This window comes from Trachypithecus francoisi, unplaced genomic scaffold, assembly GCF_009764315.1.
Source record: "Trachypithecus francoisi isolate TF-2019V2 unplaced genomic scaffold, Tfra_2.0 Lachesis_group11, whole genome shotgun sequence".
Taxonomy (NCBI): Eukaryota; Metazoa; Chordata; class Mammalia; order Primates; family Cercopithecidae; genus Trachypithecus; species Trachypithecus francoisi.
The window spans coordinates 82740106-82766727 of NW_022681456.1; the positions used below are offsets into that span (position 1 = coordinate 82740106).

Consider the following 26622-nt stretch of genomic DNA (forward strand, 5'->3'; position numbering starts at 1 on the left):
TGAACTGCTTTGCAATACCCACCGCCAGCTCTACTCAGAAACACAACACATTTACATATACCCCGAATCAGATGTTCAAAGAACACGGAACACGCTTGCAGCCCTCTCCAGGGAGGACCTCAATTTCTAGGACAGGGAATGCGTGCTGAACACCAAAGGATCACTACCCACAACCACCACCCCACCAACCAGCAACCAAATCCTCTTTCAGGGAGAAATGAAGGCCTTATGGGTCATGAGTTCCAAAGAAAAATGCTGCAGTATTTCAAGAACCAGGTTACATGTAATGTGCTACAAAGCTTTCAGCATTTTAAGTCTGATTCCCCCAAGATTCCTACCAGGATGATATCGTGTAGTAATGTTATCCAGCCATTTGCATTACAAATAAAAAAAATTTTTTTTGAGAAAAAAAGCACAATATCCCCCCCCCCGCCATATCTTCTAATGCACGTGGAGAAAAGAGAAGTGCAGAGGGATTTTGAGATAGTGAAAAACCTACCACACCCGATATCTCCATTGGAAAGCTAAAACATCCCCCAGCCCTAACACACTGCTACCTCTCTCTAAAGGCTCTCCAGGTTCAAACTTGAGAAAACAGTTATAAAAAGCACTCTCCCCCTTTACCCCCAAAGCCCCCACCCACACTTCCTGCTTCCATCCCTGACTCTCCGGTGCCCACTGTGCATGAAAAGCAGTTTTCCTTGTGTGGCAGAGCTTGCTCCATGCTAATTATTTCTCCCTCCCCCTGAATTTAGCCAGATGCAATCCAAAGTTTCTTCTACCCTCCCCCCAAACAGATGACATCCATTTATTATGAACGCTGATGCAGAATCTTGGAATCTCCGCAAATAAAATGTATTCCCCCATGCTTCAAAAACTGCAGTGTAAGTGAGGAAGAGGGCATAGGGTGGAGTAGTTGGATGCAATGCATGGTTTGAAGAATCCTATTTATTGGGCTGAAAAATGGTTCCCATTCCATCCCAATTCGAAGCTGGGGCCCCTGAAAGGGTCTGACAGTCCTGGCTAACCCCGGGAAAGTTAGCCAAGTCTCCACCGGTGGTTGCTGCTGGCAACGGAGGGGATGGAGCTGAGCTCTCAGGAGAAATTGCAGAGGCTTTGCGGTGCCCCAAAGTACCAAGTGAGAACTAGAGAGGAGGGTCCAAGCCCACGGAGGTGGGCAAACAGTCCTGTACCCCAACGCTAACAAGAAGCCAAGGGTGCTGCTGCTGATGGTAAGGTGGGGGAGGGAGAGAAGAGGAACAAGCTCTGCATCGGGTGGCATAGGGGTGGGGGTGGGGGTGGGGGTGGAATGGGGGAAGGAGATATTCTCAAAGTGATGTGCTTCCAAATGCAGGGATCCTAGCCTGCCAAGGAAGGTCCCGGGAGCCCCCATCACAATCCCAGAGCACCCTGTTGGGAGGGGGACGAATGCATCCGAGTAAAGGACAGAGGGAGTCGGGAGTGCTGGCTGCCGGAAGAACCCAGGAGCCCTTGGCTTCTGCAGTTTTTAGCAATGTGAAGCCGGGTGAGGGAGAAGGATGCAGCAAGACATGGGGGAGGGGTAGAGCTGAGGGGCAGCTGTAGGAAGATCCCGACAGCGCTGCCCTTCCCAGTGCAAGCCGGCTAGGGGCCCCAACTCTGCCCCGGCACTGGGGGAGGGGTGGGGGGCTGCACCGCGGAAGGGGCACCAAGGACGGGCCGTGTCCGTCACTGTAGCCGAGACGGAGAGAGCAGGGTGTCCGGGGTGGGGACTGGTGGTCCTCAGTTGTCCTAAGAGACCCCCGGTACACACGGTAGAAGGAAGCAATACTTCCAAACACCCGTCCAAAACAAGGAGAGCAGAACCCCAGCTCCACGGCCCGTCGAGCCCCGCCGCGCACTCTGCGGCAAAGCCCCTGACTGGAGATGGGCGAGCCCCGCTCAGGGGTCCCGAGGTGAGAAGGGAAACCCGGAGGGCAGGAAGCAGCGCCAGGGCGGGGGCTCTGGGGCGACTTACGGCAGCGGCGGCGGCGAGGGAGGCAGCGGCGGCCCTAACGCGGGGCCCGGGAGGCGCGGCCGGACTGCAAAGGTGCCGAGGCTGCGGCGGGCGGGACTGCGGTGGGCGCCATCTTGGAGCGCTCCCCGCGCCCGCCCCCCGCGCCGCCCGACTCCTTGCATAATTGATGACTCGCGCCCGCCGCGCGCCACCGCGCGCGCGCCCCGCTCGCCGGGCCCCCTGCCCGCCCCGCCCCCCGCGCCGACCCCTCCGCGCGCTCCCCCTGCCCGGGCCGGCCCCCGCCCGCACGCGCCGCCGCCACCACCGCCACCGCCCCCGCCCCCGCGCTTCGCGCCCGCCCGCCCGCGCCCCCGCGGCCCACCTACCCCTGCAGGGCGCGCCAGCTCGCCCGCTCGCCTGCTCGCCCGCAGCGCGCCGCCCGCCCGCTGGCTCTCAAGCCAGCGTCCCCGCGCTGCCGGGAGCTGATCAGGGGCAAGAGGGAGCAGGGCGCCGGCAGGGGGCGCCGCCCGGGAGCGCCAGCGAGCGTCCCCGGGCCCGCCTCCGCGACACCCCCGCCGAGCCGCCGGGAGGGGCCGCGGGCTGAGGGCCGGGACCCGCCGCGAGACGCCGGCTGGCTGCCCGCCAGCGCCGGGCGGCGAGACCCGAAAGCTGTCGTGGTGACTCGCGTGCTCCGTGGCCCACGTCAGTGCCAAGTCTTACCTTTCTCCTGCCCCGCAGCAGTGCCGCTCTCAGTGAAGTTTCTGACATCCAAAAGCACAGGGAACTCAATTTACAGGATCTTGGGCCCACTGAAAAAATCAAGTCAATCAGCGGCAGGTGGAGGCTCGTGTTTCAGCCCACAGAGACCTATTGCTAGGAGAGGGGAGGCGCTGCCTCCCTGACAGCCCCCAGGCCACCTTAGTCTTGCCGATCCTCAGTCTGTCCATCTATAAAGTAGGCATGAGCGTTTCAACCACTCACTCCACCCTCACTCCAGGATCTAGGTAAGGAGTGCCAGAGCTCTTGGCACTTTACTGTGCCTCTCCTCTACTTAATGTTTTCCTACCACCAATCACAAGAGGGAAAGAGGGTGTAACAACCTCTCCAGACCTCAGTGTTCTCGTCTGTAAAAGGAAACAATCACAGTAGCAACCTGATAAACTTCTTGTTTGTATTAACGGGGAGAATGCACTTCACACATTGCTAACACAGCCTGGCACACGGCATGGTTATCACATAATGTGCCCTCTACAATACATTTAAAATTCGCTTTACTGGAGTATATTTGCATGTGTTTAGATTGTACAATTTTGACATATGTGTACATTCATGAAACCATCACCACCAAGGTAATGAACACACCCATCACCTCCAAAAATTTCTCCGTGTGCTTCTTTGTAATCCCTGCATCGCTCGCCCCCACACACCCTCTCCAGGCAACCACTGATCTTCTTTCTATTACTGTACATTGGTTTGCATTTTCCGGAATTTTAAATAAATGGAATCATACAGTACAAACTCTCTTTTTTGTATGGCTTCTTCTACTCGGCATAATCGTGTTGAGATTATTCAGTCGTTGCCTATCAAGAGTTCCTTTCTACTGCTTAGTAGTATTCTTTATGGGGATACACCACAATGTGTTTATTCAATCACCTATTGATGACATTTAGGTTATTTCCAGTGTTTGCCTATTACGAACAAAGCTGTTAGGAGCATTCGTGTGCAGGTCTTTGTATAGATACATATGCTTTTGTTTCTCATGGGTATAAATATCTAGGAATGGAATAACTGAGTCCTGTTTTAGTTGTATATTTAACTTATTAAGAAAGGGCCAAACTGCCTTCCAAAGTGGTTATGTCTTTCCATTCCTACTAGGAGCATGTGAATTTCAGTTGTTCTACATCCTCACCAACATTTGGGGTGATTAATTTTAACCGTTTAAATAGGTGTGTAGTTTTATCTCACTGTGGGTTTGTCTTCCATTTCATTAGTGACTAAAGATATTGAACATCTTTTCATGGACTTGTCATCAGTAAATCCTCCTGGCGAAGTGTCTCCTCAAGTCTTTAGTCTATTTTAAAAATTGGTTTTTTTTGTGTTAATTAAGTTTTAGAGTTGTTTATATATCCTGGCTGGGCCCAGTGACGCACGCCTGCTGTCCCAGCTACTCTGGACACTGAGCAGGAATAATTGCTTAAACCTAGGATTTCAAGTCCAGCGTGGACAACACAGGAGGCTCTGATTCTAAATTTTTTTTAACAAAAATTAAGGAGTTGTTTATATATTGTGGATACAAATCTATCAGATATGTGATTGGCAAATATTGTTTCCCAGTTTAGGCTTATCTTTTTATCCTTTTTACTCTCTTAACAGTGTTTTTCCAAAAGCAGAGTTTCTTCAGCCAGGTTCCCTGGGTGCACACTCACAGTCCCAGCTACTCAGGAGGCTCAGGCAAGAGGATCTCCTGAGGCCAGAAGTTGGAGGCTATAATGTGTTATAATCGGGCCTGTGAATAGCTGCTGCACTCAAGCCTGGGCAACATAGCCAGAATCTGTCTCTCAAAAAAAAAAGACCTTCTTATGAGGTCTAATTTTTATGAAGTTAAATTCATTATTTTTTCTTCTATGGATCATGCTTTTAGTGTCATATCTAATAAGTTTTGCCCGACACAAGGCCTCAAATATTTTTTCCTATGTTGCCTTCTAGAAATGTTATAGTTCTAGAGTTTACATTTAGCTTTATCATCCATTTTGAATTGATTTTTGTATGTGGTATGAAATGTAGTTTGAAGTTCTTTTGTTGTTTTGTTGCTTAGATATATAGTTGTCCCCATACTATTTGCTGAAAACAGTGTCCTGTCTCCACTGATTACCCTTGCAGCTTTGCAAAAAATCATTTACTCAAGTATGTAAGAATCTAGTTCTAAACTCTCCTTCTGTTTCATTGATATATTTGTCTGTCTTGGCACTAATACCACGCTGTCTGGATTACTCTCCCTTTATAATAAATCTTGAAATCAGGTAGTTTCAGCCCTTGACTTTGCCCTTCTTATTCAGTACTGATCTTGCTAGTCTAGGTTTTTTGCATTTCCGTATGAATTTTAGAATCACTTCGTCAAATTTCAACAAAAATCCACTGACATTTTGATCAACATTGCGTTGAATCTATAGATCAATGGGAAGAACTTATATCATAACAAAATCAAATTTTTCATTCCATGGACACTTTAGTCCTTTTTAATTTCAGTTTTTTATAGTTTTCAAGATATGGGTCGTGCTCATCTTTCTGGAATTTATTCCTAAATATTTCCTATTTTTGATGTTATTGAATACTATTTTTATGTGGCAATTTCTGATTATTCATTGGCATTGTATAGAAATATAATTAATTTTTATATATTAATCATGTGTCTTGAAACTTTGCTAAATTCATTTAATACCTTTAGTAGAACTTTTTGTAGATTCCTTTAGATTTTCTACTGATAAACATACAATCTGCAAATACACAGTTTTACTTCTTCCTTTCCAATATGGATGTTGTTGTTGTTTTCCTTGCCTTTATGCACTGGCTAGAACCTCTAGTACAATGTTGAATAGACGTGGTAAGAGCAGACATCTTTGTTTAGTTCCTCATCTTGGGGGAAAACTTTCAATCTTTGGCCTTTAAACATGATGTTGGCTGTAGGCTTTTTCTAAATACCCTTTGTCGTGTTGAGGAAGGAATCTTCTATTCCTATTTGGCTGAGGGGTTTTATCAATAATGGATGTTGAATTTTGTCAACGCTTTTTCCGCATATGTTTTTTTCTTTTTAGTCCTATATATAGTGGTGAATTTTCAAGTGTTAAACTAAACTCACGTTCCTAGGGTAATGTATTGATCATGACTTATTATCTTTTTTATATATTGTTGGCTTTGGTTTGCTAACATTTTGTTAAGCATTAGCGCAACTATGTTATGAAGTGCATTGGTCTGTAGTTCTCCTCTAATGCCTTTGTCTAGTCCTGGTATCCCAGTAATGCTGGCCTGGTAGAAAAGACAGTATTCCCTTCTCTTCAATTTTCTGGAAGAATTTGTGTAAAATTTGTATTACATGTTCCTTAACTGTTTAGTAGAATTGCCTAGTGAAATCATCTGGGCCTGGCGTTTTCTTTGTGGAAAAGTTTTTGTGTTTTGGGTTTTGATTTGTTTTTGTTTTTTGTTTTTTCTTTTTTTTTTTTTTGAGACAAAGTTTTTACTCTTGTTGGCAGGCTGGAGTGCAGTGGCACAATCTCGGCTCACTGCAACCTCCACCTCCCAGTTCAAGTGATTCTCCTGCCTCAGCCTCCCAAGTAGCTGGGACTACAGGCACCCACCACACGCCTGGCTAATTTTTTGGATTTTTAGTAGAGAACGGGCTCCAGCCAGGCTGGTCTCAAACTCCTGACCTCAGGTGATCCACCCCTCCTCGGCCTCCTAAAGTGCTGGGATTACAGGCGTGAGCCACCACGCCTGGCCTGTTTTTGCTTTTTTGAAACAGGGTTCTCACTGTGTTGCCCAGGCTGGAGTGCAGTGGTGCCATCACATCTCACAGCAGCCTCAACCTCCCAGGCTCAAGAGATCCTCCCACCTCAGGTTCCCGAGTAGCTGGGACCACAGGCATGCGCCACCATGCCTGGCTAAATTTTTTATTATTTATAGAAATGAGTTCTCGCTATGTTACTCAGGCTGTTCTCAAACGCCTGGGCTCAAGCAGTCCTCCTGCCTCAGCCTCCCAAAATGTTGTGATTACAGGCATGAGCCACTGTGCCTGGCTTGAGGGAAAGTTTTTGACTACAAATTTATTGTCTTTAATATAGGGATTTTCAGGTTTTACATTTCATATTGGTAGTTTTATCTATCAAGGAATTTATCTATTTTATTTATATGGGCATAAAGATGTTCATAAAATTCTTGTATTATTCTTTTACTATATATAGAATTTGTAGTAATGTCACCTCTCTCATTCCTGATATTGGTCATTTGTATCCTCTCTCTCTCTGTCTCTCTCTCTCTATCTCTCTCTCTCTCTCTCCCCCTCTCTCAGTTAGTCTGGCTAAAGTTTAATCAACTTTATTGATCTCAAAAAAATACTTTTTGGTTTCATTGATTTTTCTCCACTGATTTTTCTGTGTTCTATTTCATTGATTTCTAATCTAATGTTTATTGTTTCCATCCTTCTATTTACTTTTTCATTTTTTTCTCCTAATTTTTTTTTACATTTTTAAATTTTATTTAGACAGCATTTCGCTCTTTTGCCCAGGCTGGAGTAAAGTGGCATGATCTTGGCTCACTGTAACCTCCGGCCCCCTGGGTTCAAGCCTCACCCTCCCAAGTAGCTGATATTACAGGCGCCCGCCACCACACCCAGCTAATCTTTATATCTTTAGTAGAGATGGTTTTTTGCCATGTTGGCCAGGCTGGTCTCGAACTCTTGACCTTAGGTGATCCACCCAACTCGGCCTCCCAAATTTTCCCTAATTTTTTAAGGTAAAAGCTGAGGTCATTTATTTAAGACTTTTCCTGATTTCTAAAATAGACACCTAGTGCTATAAATTTCTCTGTAAGTACTACTTTAGCTGCATCCCACAAATTTTGATATATTGGATTTTTGTTTTAATTCAGTTAAAAATACCTTTTAATTCCTCTTTTGCTTTCTCTTTGACTTGTGGGTTATAGAAGCATATGACCTAATTTTCAAATATTGAGGGATTTTCCTGATTACTTTCTGTTGTCAATTTCTAATTTTAGTGCATGTAGTCAGAGAACAAGATTTATATGATTCGATGGTCTTTTGAGACTTGTTTTATGGCCCAGAATATGATCTATCTTGGTAAATATTCTGTATTTTGTTTGGTTGCTTGGTTGGTTGGTTGGTTGGTTTTGGTTTTTGTTTTATTTTCCAAGAGAGGGTCTCACTCTGTCAGCTGGGCTGAAGCGCAGTGGTGCAATCTTGACTCACTGCAACCTCTGCCTCGCAGGTTCAAGCGATTCTCCCACCTCAGCTTCCAGAGTAGTTGGGATTACAGGTGTGCTCCACCATGTCCATCTAAATTTTGTGTTTTTAGTAGAGACAGGGTTTCACCATGTTGACCAGGCTGGTCTCAAGCTCCTGACCTCAAGTGATTCACCCGCCTCAGCCTCCCAAAGTGCTGGGATTACAGGTGTGAGCCACCGTGCCCGGCTGTTTTGTATGCATTTGTGAAGAGTGTGTTCCCTCTTGTCATTGGATGGAATGCTCTATAAATGTCAATTAGGTCAAGGTGATTAATAGTGATGTCCAAGTATCCCATATCCCTACTGATTTTCTTTATACTTGTTCTATCATTTATTGAGAAAGGACATTTCTGAATATAATTGTAGATTAGTCTACTTCTCCTTGCAGTTCTATCAGTTTTTGCTTCCTTTATTTGGAAGCTCTGTTATTAGGTACATTGATGTTGAGCATTGTTATGTCCTCTTGATCAAATCACTTCTTTATCATTATGGCATGACCTTTATCCTTCTAATATTTTTTGCTCTGAAATCTATTTTGTCTAATATAGCATCAGCATGGTATTTCTTTTCCCCCCATTCTTTTAATTTTAACCTCTTTGTGTCTTTATATTTAAAATGGGTCCCTTAACAATAAAAAGAATAATGAGACAACCAACAGAATGGGAGAAAATATTTGCTAACCATACATCTAACAAGGGGCTCATATCCAAAATATATAAGGAATTCAAACAACTCAATAATAAGGAAACAAAGAACCCTGGTAAAACATAGGCAAAGAACCTGAATAGACATGTCTCAAAAGAAGAATATTTAAAAGAAGTATTTAAAAAAAAAAAACACTCAATATCACTAATCACCAGGACAACGCAAATCGAAACCACAATGAAATATCCCCTCACACCTGTTAAAATGGCTACTGTAAAAAAATAATAATAATAAGTTATTGCAAGGATGTGGAGAAAAGAGAACTCTTGTACACTGTTAATAGGAATGTAAATTAGTACATCCTTTATAGAAAAAAATATGAAGGCTCCTCAAAAAAATAAATAAAATAAAATAGAACTACCATATGATCCAGCAATCCCATTACTGAGTATATATCCAATGGAAATAAAATTAGTACCTCGAAGTGATACTGAACTCTCTTGTTCACTGCAGCATTATTCACAATAGCGAAGATATAAAGTCCACTAAGTGTCTATCAATGGGTGAATGGATAAAGAAAATTTGGTATTTTTATTTAGCCTTAAAAAAGAAGGAAATCCCATCATTTGCAACAACATAGATAAACCTGAAGGACATTACGTTAAGTGAAATAAGCCAAACACAAAAAGACAAATACCATATGATCTCACTAATATGTGAAATCTAATAAAGTCAACCTCATAAAAGTAAAGAGTAAAATGGTGGTTATCAGAAGCTGTGGGATAAGGGGATTGGGGAGATGTTGGTCAAAGGATAGAAGATGTCAGTTAGACAGTAAGAATAGTTCCAGAAATCCGTTATACATCATAGTGACAATAGTTAATAACAATGTATTTATACAGGCATACCTCCAAGATATTGCAAATGTCACAGGAAAGTAAGTTACACAAACTTTTTGGTTTCCCAGTGTATATAAAAAGTTGTGTTTATACTATAATGTAGTTACTAAGGGTGCAATAGCATTATGTCTAAAAAATGTACATATCTTAGTTTGAAAATACTTCATTCCTAAAAAGTGCTAACCATCATCTGAGCCTGCAGCAAATCATAATATTTTTCTATGCTTTTTTTAATTATTATTATTATACTTTAAGTTCTAGGGTACATGTACACAACATGCAGGTTTGTTACATAGGTATACATGTGCCATATTGGTTTGCTGCACCCATCAACTCGTCATTTACATTAGATATTTCTTCTAATGCCATACCTCCCCCAGCCTCCCACCCCCCGACAGGCCCCAGTGTGTGATGTTTCCTGCCCTGTCCATGTGTTCTCATTGTTCAACTCCCACCTATGAGTGAGAACATGCAGTGTTTGGTTTTCTGTCCTTGTGATAGTTTGCTGAGAATGATGGTTTCCAGCTTCATCCATGTCCCTGCAAAGGACATGAACTCATCCTTTTTTATGGCTGCATAGTATTCCATGTTGTATATGTGCCACATTTTCTTAATCTAGTCTATCATTGATGGACTTTTGGGTTGGTTCCAAGTCTTTGCTATTGTGAATAGTGCCGCAATAAACATACGTGTGCATGTGTCTTTATAGTAGCATGATTTATAATCCTTTGAGTATAGACCCAGTAATGGGATTGCTGAGTCAAATGGTATTTCTAGTTCTAGAGCCTTGAGGAATTACCACACCATCTTCCACAATGGTTCCTAATTTACACTCCAAGAGGGCTGAAATAAACTTCTTCCCACTCCTGTTGATGTTGATATTTTCATCTTCTCCTGTGAATTACAGATGTTGTTAATGGCTTTTTAAATGGTGAATCATTTCCAAAAGGCTCTCCATTTTCCTTTCCCAGATCCATCAGAGGAATCCTTATCTACGGCTGCCATAGTCTTACAAAATGTACTTCTTAAATAATATGACTTGAAAATTGAAATTACTCTTTGATCCACAGGCTGCAGAATGGATGGTGTGTTAACAGGCATGTAAACAACATTAATTTCCTTATACATCTCTGTTAGAGCTCTTGGGTGACCAGGTATATTGTCAATGAGCAGTAATATATTGAAAGGAATCTTTTTTTTTTTTTTTTTTTTTTTGAGCAGTAGGTCTCAACAGTGGGCTTAAAATATTTAATAAACCATGCTGTCAACAAATGTGCTTTGTTGTTCCAGGCTTTGTTATTCCATGTATAGAGCACAGGCAGAGTAGATTTAGCATCATTCTTAAGGGGCCTAGGATTTTCAAAATGATCAATGAGCATTGGCTTCCACTTAAAGTCACCAGCTGCATTACCTCCTAACACGAGAGTCATGCTGTTCTTTGAAACTTTGAAGCCAGGCATTGACTTCTCCTCTCTAGCTGTGAAAGTCCTAGATGGCATCTTCTTCCAATAGAAGGTTTTTTCTCTACACTGAAAATCTGTTGTTTAGTGTGACTACTTTCATCAATTAATGATCTTAGCTGGTTCTGCTGGATAACTTACTACAGATTCTCCATCAGCGCTTGCTCCTTCACCTTGTACTGTCATGTTCTAGAGATGGCTTCTTGGCTTCTTCCTATAAACCTCATGAACCAACCTCTGCTGGCTTCAAACTTTTCTCCTGAAGCTTCTTCACCTCCTTCAGCCTTCATTGAATTAAAGAGAGTTATTGCCTTGCTCTAGATTGGGTTTTGGTTTAAGGGAACATTGTGGCTGGTTTGGTCTTCCATCCAGACCACTGATACTTTCTCCATATCAGTGATAAGGCTGTTTTGCTTTCTTATTATTCATGTGTTCACTGGAGTAGCACTTTAAATTTCCTTCAAGAATTTTTCCTTGACTAGGTGCAGTGGCTCATGCCTGTAATCCGAGGACTTGGGAGGCCAAGGCAAGATCACTTGAGGCCAGGAGTTCAAGACCAGCCTGGGCAACATAGCAAGACCCTCTCTCTACAAAAAACTTTAAAACATAGCTGGGCACAGTGACATGGGCCATGTAATCTCAGCTACTTGGGAGACTGAGACAGGAGGATCACTTGAGCCCAGAAGTTTGAGGTTAAGATGGACTATGATTGTGCCCTACCCTTTAGCCTGGGAGACATACCTTTCAGCCTATCTCGGTTTTCGACATGTCTTCCTCACTAAGCTCAATCATCTCCAGCTTTTGATTTAAAGTGAGAGACATGCAGCTCTTCCTTTTATTTGAATGCTTAGAGGCTACTGTAGGATTTTTTCTTTCTTTCTTTCTTTTTCTTTTTTGAGACAGAGTCTCGCTCTGTCACCTGGGCTGGAGTGCAGTGGCACAATCTCAGCTCACTGCAACCTCTGCCTCCCAGGTTCAAGTGATTCTCCTCCCTCAGCCTCCCAAGTAGCTGGGATTACAGGCGCATGCTACCCTGCCCGGCTGATTTTTGTGTTTTTTGGTAGAGATGGGGTTTTACTATGTTGGCCAGGCTGGTCTTAAACTCCTGACCTCAGGTGATCCACCCACTTTGGCCTCCCAACGTGCTAGAATTACAGGCATGAGCCACTGTGCCCAGCCGCACTATAGAATTATTAATTGGCCTAATTTTAATGTTGTGTCTTAGGGTATAGAGAGGCCCAAGGAGAAGAAGAAAGACAGAGAACAACTAGTTGATGGAGCAGAGCACACACAACATTTAAGCTTGCCACCTTGTATGGGTATGGTTCGTGGTACCCCAAAAGAATTACAACTGTCACATCAAAGATCACTAACCACAGATATAACAGATGTTATAACAGTTTAAAAGTTTGAAATACAGCAAGAATTACCAAAATGTGACACAGAAACATAAAGTGAGCACGTGCTGTTGGAAAAAAGGCACCCATAGGCTTGCTCGATGCAGGGTTGCCACAAAACTTCAATTTGAAAAAAACCCACAATATCTGTGAAGTGCAATTTTAGAAAGCACAATAGGCCAGGCGTAGTGGCTCACGCCTGTAATCCCAGCACTTTGAGAGGCCAAGGCAGGCGGATCACTTGAGATCAGGAGTTCAAAACAGCCTGGTCAACATGGCAAAACCCCCTTTCTACGAAAACTACAGAAATTAGCCAGGCGTGGTAGCGGCTGCCTATAATCCCAGCTACTCGGGAGGCTGAGGCAGGAGAATCGCTTGAACCCAGGAGGTGGAGGTTGCAGTGAGCTAAGATTGCGCCACTGCACTGCAGCCTGGGTGACAGAGCAAGATTCCATCTCAAAAACTAAAATAAAAAAATAAAAAATAAATTTAAAAAGCACAGTAAAACAAGATATACCAGTACTTGAAAATTGTTAGGAGAATAGATTTTAAGTGTTCTCATCACAAAAAAAAATGCATCTGTTAATTAGCTTGATTTAGTGTATACTAAATCAAATTTGGAAATGTGTACGTATTTCCAAATATCATATTGTACACCATAAATATATACGATTTTTACTTGTCAATTTAAAAGCCCTCCCCCACCACTACCACAAAAAGGTGGTTTATTTTAGGCAACATATGGTTGGGTATTACTTTATTTTCCAATCTGACAATCTTTTTTTTTTTTCAATTGGGTTAGACAAGTTATAGTTGATGTCATTATCAATATCAGGGTTAAATCTAACATTGCACTACTTTGTTTCCTATTTGTTCCCATATGTTCTTTGTTTCCTCTCTCTTTCTGCTTTTAATTAATTGGTATATATTTTATGATTCTTTTATATACATTGTTGGTGTATCAGCTATATTCTTTGTTGCGTTATTTGACATCTACATCAATGTAAATATGTGTCTTAACTTGGGTACTAAACTGTAAGTTCTTTTGAGGCAGGAGAATAGGGTCTGGAGGCAGGGAACCTAAGGTGCATTTGCAGTGACTTCCTAGAAGTGAATCAAAAGGGAAAACCCCACCTCTCCACACCAAGTAACAAAAGGATCAGAGGCTACTCCATTTGCACACCCCCATTTTCTGCATTGCAGATGAAAAATGAAAGTACCTGTGATTGGCCCCCTCCTGCAACCAGTCAGCAATCAGAATGGCTGTACGCCAAGACTTCCTGTGTAACTGTGTAACTTCACTTCAGCCTCTGATTGGTCACCTTCTGACCAATCAGATTGATTGCAGGCCACTACTGCAGTTACGTAGGGTATAAACCAAGTAACCAATGGGAAACCTCTGGAGGGTATTGAAACCCTGGAAAATTCTGTAACCAGCACTCTTGAGCTGTTTGTGCAAGCCTGCTCCCAGTCTGTGGAGTGTACTTTCCATTTCAATAAATCTGTGCTTTCCTTGCTTCATTCTTTCCTTGCTTTGTTTGTGCATGTTGTCCAATTATTTTACCTGGGTACCATCCACCCATAACGCTTTGACTCCTTGGGCACTTTGCATGTTTTGTACACAGTAGATTTTCAATACATACTCACTGAATGAGTGAGCAAGCATTTGTTTCTTCTCAGCTTACATCAACAAGCATTTAGTGATTACCTGCTAAGGCTGCTCCAGATAGCTGAATTAGCAGTTGGCTTCAACTGAAGCAGATCTTATACTAGATAAGGAGATGGAGGCCGGGGTGGTGGCTCATGCCTGTAATCACAGCACTTTGGGAGGCCGAGGCGGGCAGATCACCTGAGGTTGGGAGTTCGAGACCAGCATGACCAACATGGTGAAACCCCATCTCTACTAAAAATACAAAATTAGCCGGGCGTGGTAGCGCATGCCTGTAATCCCAGCTACTCAGGAGTCTGAGGCAGGAGAATCGCTTGAACCCGGGAGGCGGAGGTTGCAGTGAGCCGAGATCGCACCACTGCACTCCAGCCTGGGCAATGAGAGCAAAACTCCATCTCAAAAAAAAAAAAAAAAGGAAATGGAGCATTGATTTCCAGTATGGTAACTAAATCAACGTGATTATAAACAGAAGGAAAGAAAGAGAAATCCACAAATATGGTTAAAATATAATTACTAAAGGCTTTATATAGTATAATTTATAAGAAAGCCAATGTGTAAATAAATTAAAAAGAAACGTTTGAGATCATGGATTTAAAAAAAATTCAATCCTATGACATAAAGTCCACGTAATAAACTTACTTTTGTTTTTATTTTGCATTTTCTGAAGTTCTGTGGTTATAATCAGAATGTTATGTCCTCCTTGTTAAAGCTGCATTTCCTGAAAATCAGACCTTTTGGAGCTATCATTAAGCATTATTTGCCAAACAGGGAGAGATGACGGAATTCTGTATCCTTTCTCCAATATTTTAACAAACATGAAAATTACACACAATGGGACTACATCAGATTAAGTAGTAATGGAGTCGGTTACCTTTCACCTCCAGGTAGCTAAGCTTACAAACTTTTCAAATATGAGGATATTTGCTGACTCCATGAGAATCTTTAGAAGAATCAAAAATGTCAAGGATTTCTCTTAACAACTAAGCTCATATCAGGAAAAAAAATTCAATACTCTGAGAAAGGAGTTTCCATTTAGAAAGATGAAAGAGGGATTACTTATCCGGTGTTGCTCCAGAGGGCAAACCAGGACTGGGGGTGGGAGTTCCTGGAGGATAAACACCAGCCCAATATGAGGAAGGATGTTACGACAGAGCTGATCAGCAACGAGATAGGCTACCAAAAGAAGGAGCCAGCCATGTTTATTCAAGGAAAAATTATACAATCAGTTGTCCTGAATACTTTTATGTTCAAGGGACTCTTTGAAAATTGAATGGACACTATGGATATTTTTTCTTCCCAGAAAAATGCTCAGAACCACGCACATATACTCATGCATGTATGCATGTACACGCACACGCACACACATGCACACATACAGAGTAATGCATAATTTTGCATTTGACCGTGAAACTCATCCTTGAGGCCTAGGTTAACAATATCTGGGGTATACAGATGTTTAAAGTATAAAGTAGGACTGTGCACCTTTCCCCTCTGGGAGTCTAGGACCCTCTGGTTATATCCCCATTCTCACCACTACCTTTAGAGGTTATTTAAGGTTTCCTGATAGAAATCCAGCAATGGAAGTTACCTTCCTTTTTTGGATGTTCTGTCTCACTTCTTTTTACCTTTTAACCCAATCTAAGTTTACTTAATCTTCCATCCCTCATTCCAGACATTATTGCTTCCTCTAAATGTACTGTTCCCTTCGATGGAGACGGATTTTAATCCCTTAGCTTTCTATGATGCCAGCAGACTCCAGTCTGAAGATTTTATCTCTGAGATTACTCTTAATCTCCTCCCACACTGGCAAGCCCCGCAGAAACATTGGTGATGTGGAAGATGTCGCTCCCTCTAGCCCTCGTTTCCACTGCAACTTACGACAATAGGCCTCATGTGTTAGCCTGTGGACTTTTCTTGGTTTATCCTACTTTTGGATTATTGTAACTTCGCAAATAATTTGCCAATTAATTTGGTCAAGCTGCATCTACAAGAGCATACTTCATGCCTCAAAGTCGGCATCCGTAATGGTATAGATGGCACTGCTATGCATCTTATGTAGTAAGTACACTCTTCAATAGGCACAGTTGAGAGATCGTGTTCATTGTGGCCAGCCATGTGGACTGTGCAGCCAGTTGTCTTGAATTCAAATCCACACTTCACCATGTAGCAGCCTTTTAATCTTGGGCAGTTATATAACCGTTGAACTTTGGGTTTCTTCCTTCTTTTCTTTTTCTTTTCTTTTCTTTCCTTTTCTTTTATTTTCTTTTCTTTTTGAGACAGGGTCTTGCTCTGTCACCCAAGCTGGAACACTGGAGTGCAGTGGCACAATCATGGGTCACTGCAGCCTCAACCTCCCTGGGCTCAGGTGATCTTCCCAACTCAGCCTCATGAGTAGCCGGGACTACAGACATGCACCATCAGCCCAGCTAATTTTTCTATTTTTTGCAGAGATGGGGTTTCACCCTGTTTGCCCAGGCCAATCTTGAATTCCTGGGCTCAAGCGATCCCCCCACCTCTGCCTCCCAAAGTACTGGGATTACAGGCATGAGCCACTGAGCCTGGTCTGCATTCCTTATCTGTAAAATGGAGATAATGGTAGCTCCTATCTCATAGGTTTGTTATGACAGGTTGCATTAATCAGTGTAGGTTAGCATTTAGAATGGTGCCTAGGGCCTACTGAGCACCCTGTAAGTATTACTTTATAATCCATATTCCCAAGATAGAAACCTCACTTCTAAAGAACCCTAAATCCTAGGAGCTGGTGCTGCTTAATACCTTTGATTCTATGCCCACCTTTCCGCTGTTATTGCCCTAATTATATCTTGTTTCTACTACAGGACAGGAGTTTTTTGTTTTGTTTTGTTTTGTTTTTTGAGACAGTGTCTCGTTCTGTCGTCCAGGCTGGAGTGCAGTGGCACGATCTCGGCTCATTGAAACCTCCGCCTCCTGGGTTCAAGCAATTTTCCTGTCTCAGCCTCCCAAGTAGCTGGGATTACAGGCATGTGCCACCACACCCAGCTAATTTTCGCATTTTTAATAGAGACAGGGTTTCACCATGTTGGCCAAGCTGGTCTCGAACTCCTGACCTCAGGTAATCCACCGCCTTGGCTTCCCAAAGTGTTAGGATTACAGGCGTGAGCCACTGTACTTGGCCAGTACAGGAGTATTGTCAATGGAGTGTTGTTCATTCTTCCCTCTCTTTTGTGTCATGTCAGTGACTCTGTTTTTGTTTTTGTTTTTTGAGACTGAGTCTTGCTCCGTCGCCCAGGCTGGAGTGCAGCGGCACAATCTCAGCTCACTGCAACCTCTATCTCCCGGGTTCAAGCAGTCCTCCCACCTCAGCCTCCTGAGTAGCTGGGATTATAGGCCTGCACTGCCACGCCCGGCTGATTTTTTGTATTTTTAGTAGAGATAGGATTTTGCTGTGTTGACCAAGCTTGCCTCAAACTCCTGGTCTCAAGTGATCATGTCAGTGACTTTGGATTAGCTACGTGACTTGCTTAGTTCAACAGAAAGTAGACACAATACAAGCAGAGGCTTTACATGTATCTTTGCACCATTTGGCTTAGTCTCTTGCACTAAGACCTACCATTAGAAGAGCATGCCCCCAAGTAGTTTCTGGGCCAAAGCTAATGTAGAAAAGTAGGGGACAGACTTGGACCTACCCTGCAGAATTGTGCCTGGACTCCAGCCTACCCCAGCTGAGTTGCAGCCAACCCACAGACTCATGAGTGAGAAATGCTGGGAGAAACACTTACTTTTGGAGTGGTTTGTTATGCAGCAGTAGTGTAGCACTAGCTAACCAATACAACCATCTTTCTAGCCAGTCTCCCTACGACTCATCTCTTCATATTCCAGTCAATCTTCACACTGCCAGATTTGTCTTTCTAGAACACAAAACTAATCAAATCAGTCACCTCTTAGAAATCTTTGACAGCTTCATACAGTTATTGGAAGAAAGTCTAAACTCCACAGTATTGCATTCAGAACCACTCACAGTTGGCCCCAGGCAAACTTTTCATTGTCACCTCCTACAATTTTAATTCATTGGCCATACCAGTCCTGTGCAGTTCACAAACATGCCATGCACTATCACATCTGTTGATTTGCTTTTGCAGTTGACTCTATTTTTCTGGTCAATTTTTCTTCATTCTTCAGGGACCAACCTATATATTCTATATTTATAATGCTTTCTCTAACCTCCTCCTGAGTCAAAAATCAAGCATTTAGTACATATTTTTTCTCAGGGGAATAATCACAATGTATTGCAGGTGTATATGTATATGTGTGTATATATGTACACATATGTGTCTTTCAAATTATAATGTACATTTCCTGAGACCAAGACCATGCATTCCTGGTGTTTCATTGGCTGGATAAAGCTTAACATGGCAGACAATGTCTTGTGTAAGTTGCCCCTGCCTGATAGTTTAGCTTCATTTCCTCTCATTCTCCCCTGTACAAACGTGTTCTCTCCTAGCATGAAAATGCTTTGACTGAGCACGGTGGCTCATGCCTGTAATCCTAGCACTTTGGGAGGCCAAGGCGGGTGGATTGCCTGAGCTCAGGAGTTCAAGACCAGCCTGGCCAACGCAGTGAAACCCTGTCTCTACTAAAAAATACAAAAAAGTGGGTGGGTGCGGTGGCTCACGCCTGTAATTCCAGCACATTGGGAGGCCAAGGCAGAAGGATCACGAGGTCAGGCATTTGAGACCAGCCTGGCCAGCATGGTGAAATCCCGTCTCTACTAAAAATACAAAAGATTAGCCAGGCATGGTGGTGCGTGCCTGTAATCCTAGCTACTCGAGAGGCTGAGGTGTGAGAATCTCTTGAACTCGGGGGGCGGAGGTTGCAGTGACCCGAGATCGCACCACTGCACTCCAGCCTGGGTGGCAGAGCGAGACTCCATCTCAAAAAAAAAAAAAAAAATGCTTTTAGTTCCCCCAAATACCCAAGGCCCGTGGCTCCCAGAATGTGCACCAAGGCACCCCAGGACACTTAATTCACAGAGGCTTTGAAAAATATTTTAACTTTTTGAGGGAAATATACCAATTTTCAGCATCTGTCAGATACTGCATAACCTTTAACTTAAGTAGTTCACAATTTCAACATTAAATACACACATTCCTTTCAGTGACATTATCTCTTCACAAAACCGGGTTTTCAAGAGTTGCTATAATAAAACACAAATACCCTCTTTCCACCCTGGCCCCTCTTTGGTCTTTTCTCAACTCAATATCAAGAGGGATCCTTTTAAATATAGAGCAGATCAAGTTACTCTACTTGAAACCCTCTAATGGCAGTAAAAGCTAAAATCCATACGGTGAATGACAGGGCTCCCGTGATAGGCCCCGTTAATGCTCCGACTTCATCTCCCTGTATCTGCTGGCACCACGCATTCTCATTGGCCAAACCTGTTACTCAGACACACCAGGCATGGTCCCTTCTCAGGGCCTTTGCACCTGCGGGTCATTCTACCTGGAGCTCTCTTCCTCCAGACAGCCATGGGGGGGCCCTCTTATTCCCCCTAGATATTAACATTACTATCTCCTGACCAAAATTCAAAATTCCAGCTCCATCCCCAACTCTTCCTAATCCCCTTCCCTGATTTAATTTTTCTCCTCAGCATGTATTGTTATCTAACATACCATGTATTTTATTTATTTATCATGTTTATTGTGTGACTCTCCCACTACACCATAAATTCTAGGAAGGCAGGGCTTTATCTTCATTACCTAGAATGTTGTCCATTAAGCATTCCAAATGTGTTGAATGAATGACGTAAACTGAAATGGGGAAAAAATGTTTGGTTTTGGCACAGGGTTAAACAAATAAATCAATGGAGCAGAATAGAAATCCCAGAAATAGACCCCCAATATTTGAATTCTGGATGTATGCCCACACGGGGCATTGCAGATCAACTGGGAAGTAACAGACTTTTCAATAAATGGTGCTGGAATGATTGGGTAGTTACTTGGAAAATAATGAAATTAGACCCCTAGTTCCAGGTGAAATAAAGATCTAAATGTGAAAGCCAGAACTATAAAGCCTTTGAATATAATACTGGAAAATATGACCTCAGGGAAAAAGATTTCTTAAACAAGATACGAAAAGCACTACAAAGGAAAAGACAAATTCAGACCTGCTGAAATTAAGAGTGTCTATTTTTCAAAAGATACAATAAAGAAAGTGAAAAGACAAGTTACAGGGTAGGAAAAATATTTGAAACATGTAACTGGCATGGGTCTAAGATTAAGAACTCCTACAATCAACAGTAAAACAACCATTAGAAAATGGGCAGAGGGAGGAGGGAGGGATTGCATTGGGGAGTTATACATGATATAAACGTCATGCACATGTACCCTAGAACTTAAAGTATAATAAAAAAATAAAAAATAAAAAATAAAAAATAAAAAATAAAAAAAAAAAAAAGAAAGAAAATGGGCAGAAAGGCTGGGCACCGTGGCTCATGCCTGTAATCCCAGCACTTTGGGAGGCCAAGGTGGGTGGATCACCTGAGGTCAGGAGTTCGAGACCAGCCTGGCCAACATGGTGAAACACTGTCTCTACTAAAAATACAGAAATTTGCTGGGCATGGTGGCAGGCGCCTGTAATCTGTTACTCGGGAGTCTGAGGCAGGAGAATTGCTTGAACCCAGGAGGCAGAGGTTGCGGTGAGCCAAGATCGTGCTACTATACTCCAGCCTGGGCAATAAGAGTAAAACTCTGTTGAAAGAAAGAAGAGAGAGAGAGAGAGAAGGAAGGAAGGAAGGAAGGGAGGGAGGGAGGGGCGAGGGAGGGAGGGAGGAAGGAAGGAAGGAAGGAAGGAAGGGAAGGAAGGAAGGAAGGAAGTGAAGGAAGGAAGGGAAGGAAGGAAGGGAGGGAGGGAGGGAGGAAGGAAGGAAGGAAGGAAGGAAGGAAGGAAGGAAGTGAAGGAACGAAGGAAGGAAGGAAGGAAGGAAGGAGGAGGGAGGGAGGAAGGAAGGAAGGAAGGAGGGAAGGAAGGAAGGGAAGGAAGGAAGGGAAGGGAAGGAAGGGAAGGAAGGGAAGGAAGGAAGGAAGGAAAGAAGGAAGGAAGGAAATAGAAGACTTAAATAGGTACTTCACAATAAAGAAAATCCAAATGGCCAATAAGTCTAAAAAGAGGCTTTTACCTTTTTAAACCTTTAAAAACATTCAAATTAAAACCAAAATGAAATGCCTATCAGATTGACTGAAAATTTTTTTAATCTGAAAGCACCAGTGTTGGCATAGATGCAGAGCAAGAACTTTCATATACCACTGGTGGGCACATGAAATGGTACAACCACTTGCAAAATACTGTGGCACTCTCCAGTAAAGCTGAAGACAGACATAGGCCATATGCTGACAAGTTCACTCCTAGGCACACACCCTAGGAAACACGTGCTCACCTGCACTGGGATATATGCAAAAGAAGAATCACCGAAGCAATGTTTACAATAGTCAAAGACACTTCAACAGTAGAATAATTAAGTGAAATTCAGTATGGTCACAGAAAGGACTACTCTACAGCCAAGAAAATGGATTAACTATTAATAGATCTACACAAAGAATCATGGATGACTCTCACAAACATAATGTTGAACACAGAAATAAGGCACAAAATATATCCCTTCATATAAAGTTCCAAAGCAGATACATTAGATAATTTAAGGATCACATATAGGTGGTAAAGCTATAAAGAAAAGCAAGGAAATGCTTCTCCCCAAGGTTGGGATAGTGTCTACCTCTGCGGTAATTTGAAAGGGATGATGGGAGGGCTTCCTGGGGGCTGGAAATGTGCGGTTTCTTGAATTGGATGGTGGTTATCAAAACTTCATTTTGCACTATTTTTATTGAAAACCGTATTCTTTGTTTTGTGCACTCTTCCGCATATATGATAATACCTCTCATTAAAAAGTGAAATTTTAAAAAGAAGAAAAGTAAGAGGAAAGTTGGCAGCTGTTAACACTACAGACAGACATTAAAGGTCTAAGAAAATGCATTTCTTGTAAAAAAAAAATGGAACTACTGGATCACTTAGAGAGCAAGATGTCACATATGACATCTCACGCCACGGCACTCCAGCCTGGGCCACACAGCAAGACTCTGCCTAAAAAAAAAAAAAAGAAAAGAAAAGAAAAGAAAAAGCAATTTGTGAATCTTTTTCAGCAAGTGTTCCAGTCTGTATACAAAAATATGATTATCAGGTGAGATAAATTAAGTGTCTGAAGGGGTCACTTACAATTTTAGTTTGTGAAAAAATGAAAATTGTATACTGGAGTGGGGTATAGTGAGGACAATACAAACTACAATACCAGGTAAACACTGTAATCTCAGTAGCTAAACATAATAGAATTTTATTTCCCATATAAACACATAAGGCAGCAGGAAGAAGGGGTGTGAAGTGGCTTTGCTCCACATGGTCATTCACTAACATTGTGGATGTGGACATAATAATAAGAACTGGGTCTTTTTGTTTTAAACAAGTACACACACACACACACACACACACAATTCTTTTTTTTTTTTTTTTTTGAGATGGAGTCTTGCTCTGTCAACAGGCTGGAGTGCAGTGGCATGATCTTGGCTCACAGCAACCACCACCTTCCCGGTTCAAGTGATTTTCCTGCTTCAGCCTCCCGAGTAGCTGGGATTACAGGCATGTGCCACCACGCCTGGCTAATTTTTGTATTTTTTGTAGAGACGGGGTTTCACCATGTTGGGCAGGATGGTCTCGATCTCCTGACCTCATGATCTGTCTGCCTCAGCCTCCCAAAGTGCTAGGATTACAGGCGTGAGTCACTGCGCCCGGCCACACACACACAACTCAACCATCTCTCATATTTTATACAAAAGGTGGCATAGTATACAATGTCTTCTGTGCCTTACTTATATTCATTTAACAATACAGCTTAGAAATCTTTCCATATTCATATATAAACAGCCTCCTTATTCTTTGTTACAGCTGCATAGTATTCCACTCTAAGGGTGTTTTGTAACTTATTTAACCAAGGACTGGCCCTGTCCCTAATGCCTAGTATAGTACCTGTTACATAGGGAAGGCATTTTACAAATATTTGATAAATGAATCAAACCTCCACCCTCAAGAACTTGGTTTGTGATAAAGCATATAGACATAGACATGAAAAAAAGCCAGGAGCAAAATATATTAATATTAAACAGAAGTAATTTTTTTTTTTTTTTCAGAGACAGTGTTTCACTCTTGTTGCCCAGGCTGGAGTGCAATGGCACGATCTCGGCTCACTGCAACCTCCGCCTCCTGGATTTGAGCGATTCTCCTGTGTCAGCCCCCCAAGCAGCTGGGATTACAGGCATGTGCCAGCACACCCAGCCAATTTTGTATTTTTTAGTAGAGACGGGGTTTCACCATGTTGGTCAGGCTTGTCTCAAACTCCTGACCTCAGGTGATCCGCCCACCTTGGCCTCCCAAAGTGCTGGGATTACAGGCGTGAGCCACCACACCCGGTCCAAACAGAGGTAATTTATTTAAAAGGTAGTTATTCAGGCAACAAGTCGGATATGATGTCTAAGAGCCCAACTTCCAGAGTCAGACTTCCCTGAGTTGGAATGCCAGTTGTACTGTCCACTTAGGTGTATGACCTTGGGCAAGTTGCGTACTCTCAGTGTGCCGCTGTGTCACCTTTAAATGGGAAGAACCAATTGGGATGATGCAGACAAAGCACTTAGCACAGCTCCTGGCACACCCCCAGCGCTCAGTACAGGTCAGATACTGTTATGAGACGGGGCTAACAAGAGGAATCTCACGGAGGTATGTTTGCATGAGGAAGGAAGAAAGTGGCACAGATGTTCCAAAGAAGTCAATGGGAAGGAAAACCATGAGCAAAGGTGTAGAGATGGGATCCCCAGGGACTGTGGGGACTGTGTGGGAGATGCCATCAGATCTGTGGTTGGGGCATAGACAACCTCCTGAGGAGAAAGGAAAAAATGAGATTGGTGAGATGTGGACTTTGACAGCAAACTGCAGTGTGTGCTTAAGACCACTGGAAGTCAGAGGAATGACATGTCAGTATCTCTGTTTAACAAGCAGTATTCAGGATGGATCAGACAAGAAAAAGACCAGACAGAGGGGAAGGAATTTAATATTGGGTTCCTACTTTGCACTGATATTGGCATGTTACAAGTTTATCTTGTTTCATCTTCACTCAACTCTATGATGTAGGTGTTATTAGCCTTATTACAGAAATAATGAGGCTTGAATAGGCTACTTATATTGTCCGTGGTTAGAGAGCTGGTAAAGTTAAATTTAAACCTAAAATTGTCTGACCCCAAAGCGGAGGTATGCTGGAGCTGACTTATAAAGGCTTGCAAGACCTGATAGTTAAAATTTCAGGAATTTTGTGAGCTTATTATTTTTTTTTTCCCAAGACAGAGTCTTGCTCTATGGCTCAGGCTGGAGTGCAATGGCATGATTTCAGCTCACTGCAACCTCCACCTCGCAGGTTCAAGTGATTCTCCTGTCTCAGCCTCCCAGGTGCTGGGATTACAGGTGTGAGCCACCACGCTCAGCCTGTGAGCATTTGTTAAACACAGCCACTACTAAAAATTAATTGATATAAACTTATAATTAAGTAAGTTGTATTTAAAACAAGGTAATAAATATTCAAAGTGTATCATTTCTTAGTTATTATTACTACCTTTGACTATTGTCTGTGCTCCTAAGTTGACTTAATCTCTTCCATCTACACAGTAGAAATATGATATATCACCGTGCTGCTGAACATCTCTTCCCAGCTCCACATCCAGTAAGGTCACAATCCTAGCTGGAAATTGGCCAAGATAAGAGTATTTACAAGATAGCAATTGGCACATGTTACAAATTATGGCTTGGTTTGGCATAGTGTTGATTATCTAGAGTTAAGAAGATGGTGGGAAAATGTTAATAATATAGATTTTTTAAGATAATCTATATTATTAACATTATAGATTAAACTTAAAAGTGTGTAATGTCTATAGATTAAACTTAAAAGTCTGTCATGTCTATAGCTGTTCCATTTTGCATAACACAAAAACACTGAGGAAATAGTCTTCTAGAATCAGAAAACTGTTAATCAATTCAGCAGTCACTCATGTCGTTGACAAATGAATGAAGTTCTAATATGTCTTTGCTCTTCCACTTTGATTTTATTTATTAATGTAAAAAAATCAACCAACATTCACATTAGAACTGTACTCATTTTTCAGTTGCAACTATAGGTTCGTTATGGATACAGATTTCAGGAAAAATATCAACAAAAGCACTCTGTGAGAATCAAATGGCTGTATGGTCATTTACAACAGAGCATTACATACAGACATCCTTCCTATTCTTGTGCTTTGCAGATACAGTGTTTTTCACAAATCAAAGGTTTGCGGCAAGCGAGTCTACTGGTGCCATTTTCCCAATAGCATGTGCTCACCGTGTGTCTTGGTGTCACATTTTAGTAATTCTCCCAAGGCTCATACTTTTTCATTATTATTATATCTGTGATGGTGATCTGTGATCAGTGATCTTTGATGTCACTATTGTCATTGTTTTGGGCACCAGGGCCTGCAGGTAGATAAGATGGCAAACTTAATCCATACATATTGTATGCCCTGGCTGCTCCAGTGACCGACTGTTCCCCCATCTCTCTCCCTTTCCTTAGTCTTCCCTATTTCCTGAGACACAACGATATTGAAATTAGTCCAACTGATAGTCCTTCAATGTCCTTTAAGTGTTCAAGTGAAAGAAAAAACATTCCTTTCACTTGAACATCTCTCACTTTAAATCAAAAGCTAGAGATGATTGAGCTACGTGAGGAAGGCATGTCAAAAGCTGAGATATGCTGAAAGTTAAGCCTCTTGCACCAGTTAGCCAAGTTGTGAATGCAACAAAAAAGTTCCTGAAGGAAATTAAAAGTGCTACTCCAGTGAACAAATGAATGTTAAGAAAGCAAAACAGCCTTATTGCTGATACGGAGAAACAGTGGTTTGGGTAGAAGATCAAACCAGCCACAGCGTTTCCTTAAGCCAAAGCCCAATCCAGAGCAAGGCAATAACTCTCTTCAATTCTATGAAAGCTAAGAGGTGAGGAGGCTGCAGGAGAAAAGTTGGAAGCTAGCACAGTTTCCTTAAACTCATGAGGTTTAAGGAAAGAAACCAGTGCCAGAACATAGAAGCACAAGGTGAAGCAGCAAGTCCTGATAGAAAGGCTGTAGCAAGTTATCCAGAAGATCTAGCCAAGATCATTGCTGAAGGTGACTACCCTAAACAACAGGTCTTCAGTGTAAAGGACCAGCTTTCTATTGGAAGAAGATGCCATCTAGAATTTTCATAGCTAGAGAGGAGAAGTCAATACCTGGCTTCAAAGCTTCAAAAGACAGGCTGACTCTCTTGCCAGGGGCTAATGTAGCTGGTGACTCTAAGTTTAAGCAAATGCTCATTGGCCATTCTGAAAATCCCAGGCTCCTTAAGAATGATGCTAAATCTATTCTGTCTGTGCTCTGTACATGGGACAACAAAGCCTGGATGACAGCACATCTGTTGACAGCATGGTTTACTAA

General features: G+C 42.4%; 1 protein-coding gene across 5 annotated transcripts in view; it reads right to left on the bottom strand.

Annotated features, from left to right (window-relative positions):
• Positions 1-2126, bottom strand: part of SCN8A (sodium voltage-gated channel alpha subunit 8) — a 216724-nt gene extending 214598 nt beyond the window's left edge. For 2 of the 5 annotated variants that reach the window (XM_033222020.1, XM_033222025.1), the window contains exon 1: positions 1997-2126. The gene's annotated coding sequence lies outside the window, so the exon portion shown is untranslated. The remainder of the gene's footprint in view (positions 1-1996) is intronic. The other 3 variants (XM_033222023.1, XM_033222022.1, XM_033222024.1) reach the window with 2 other exon arrangements.
• Between the last annotated feature and the right edge of the window lie 24496 nt (positions 2127-26622).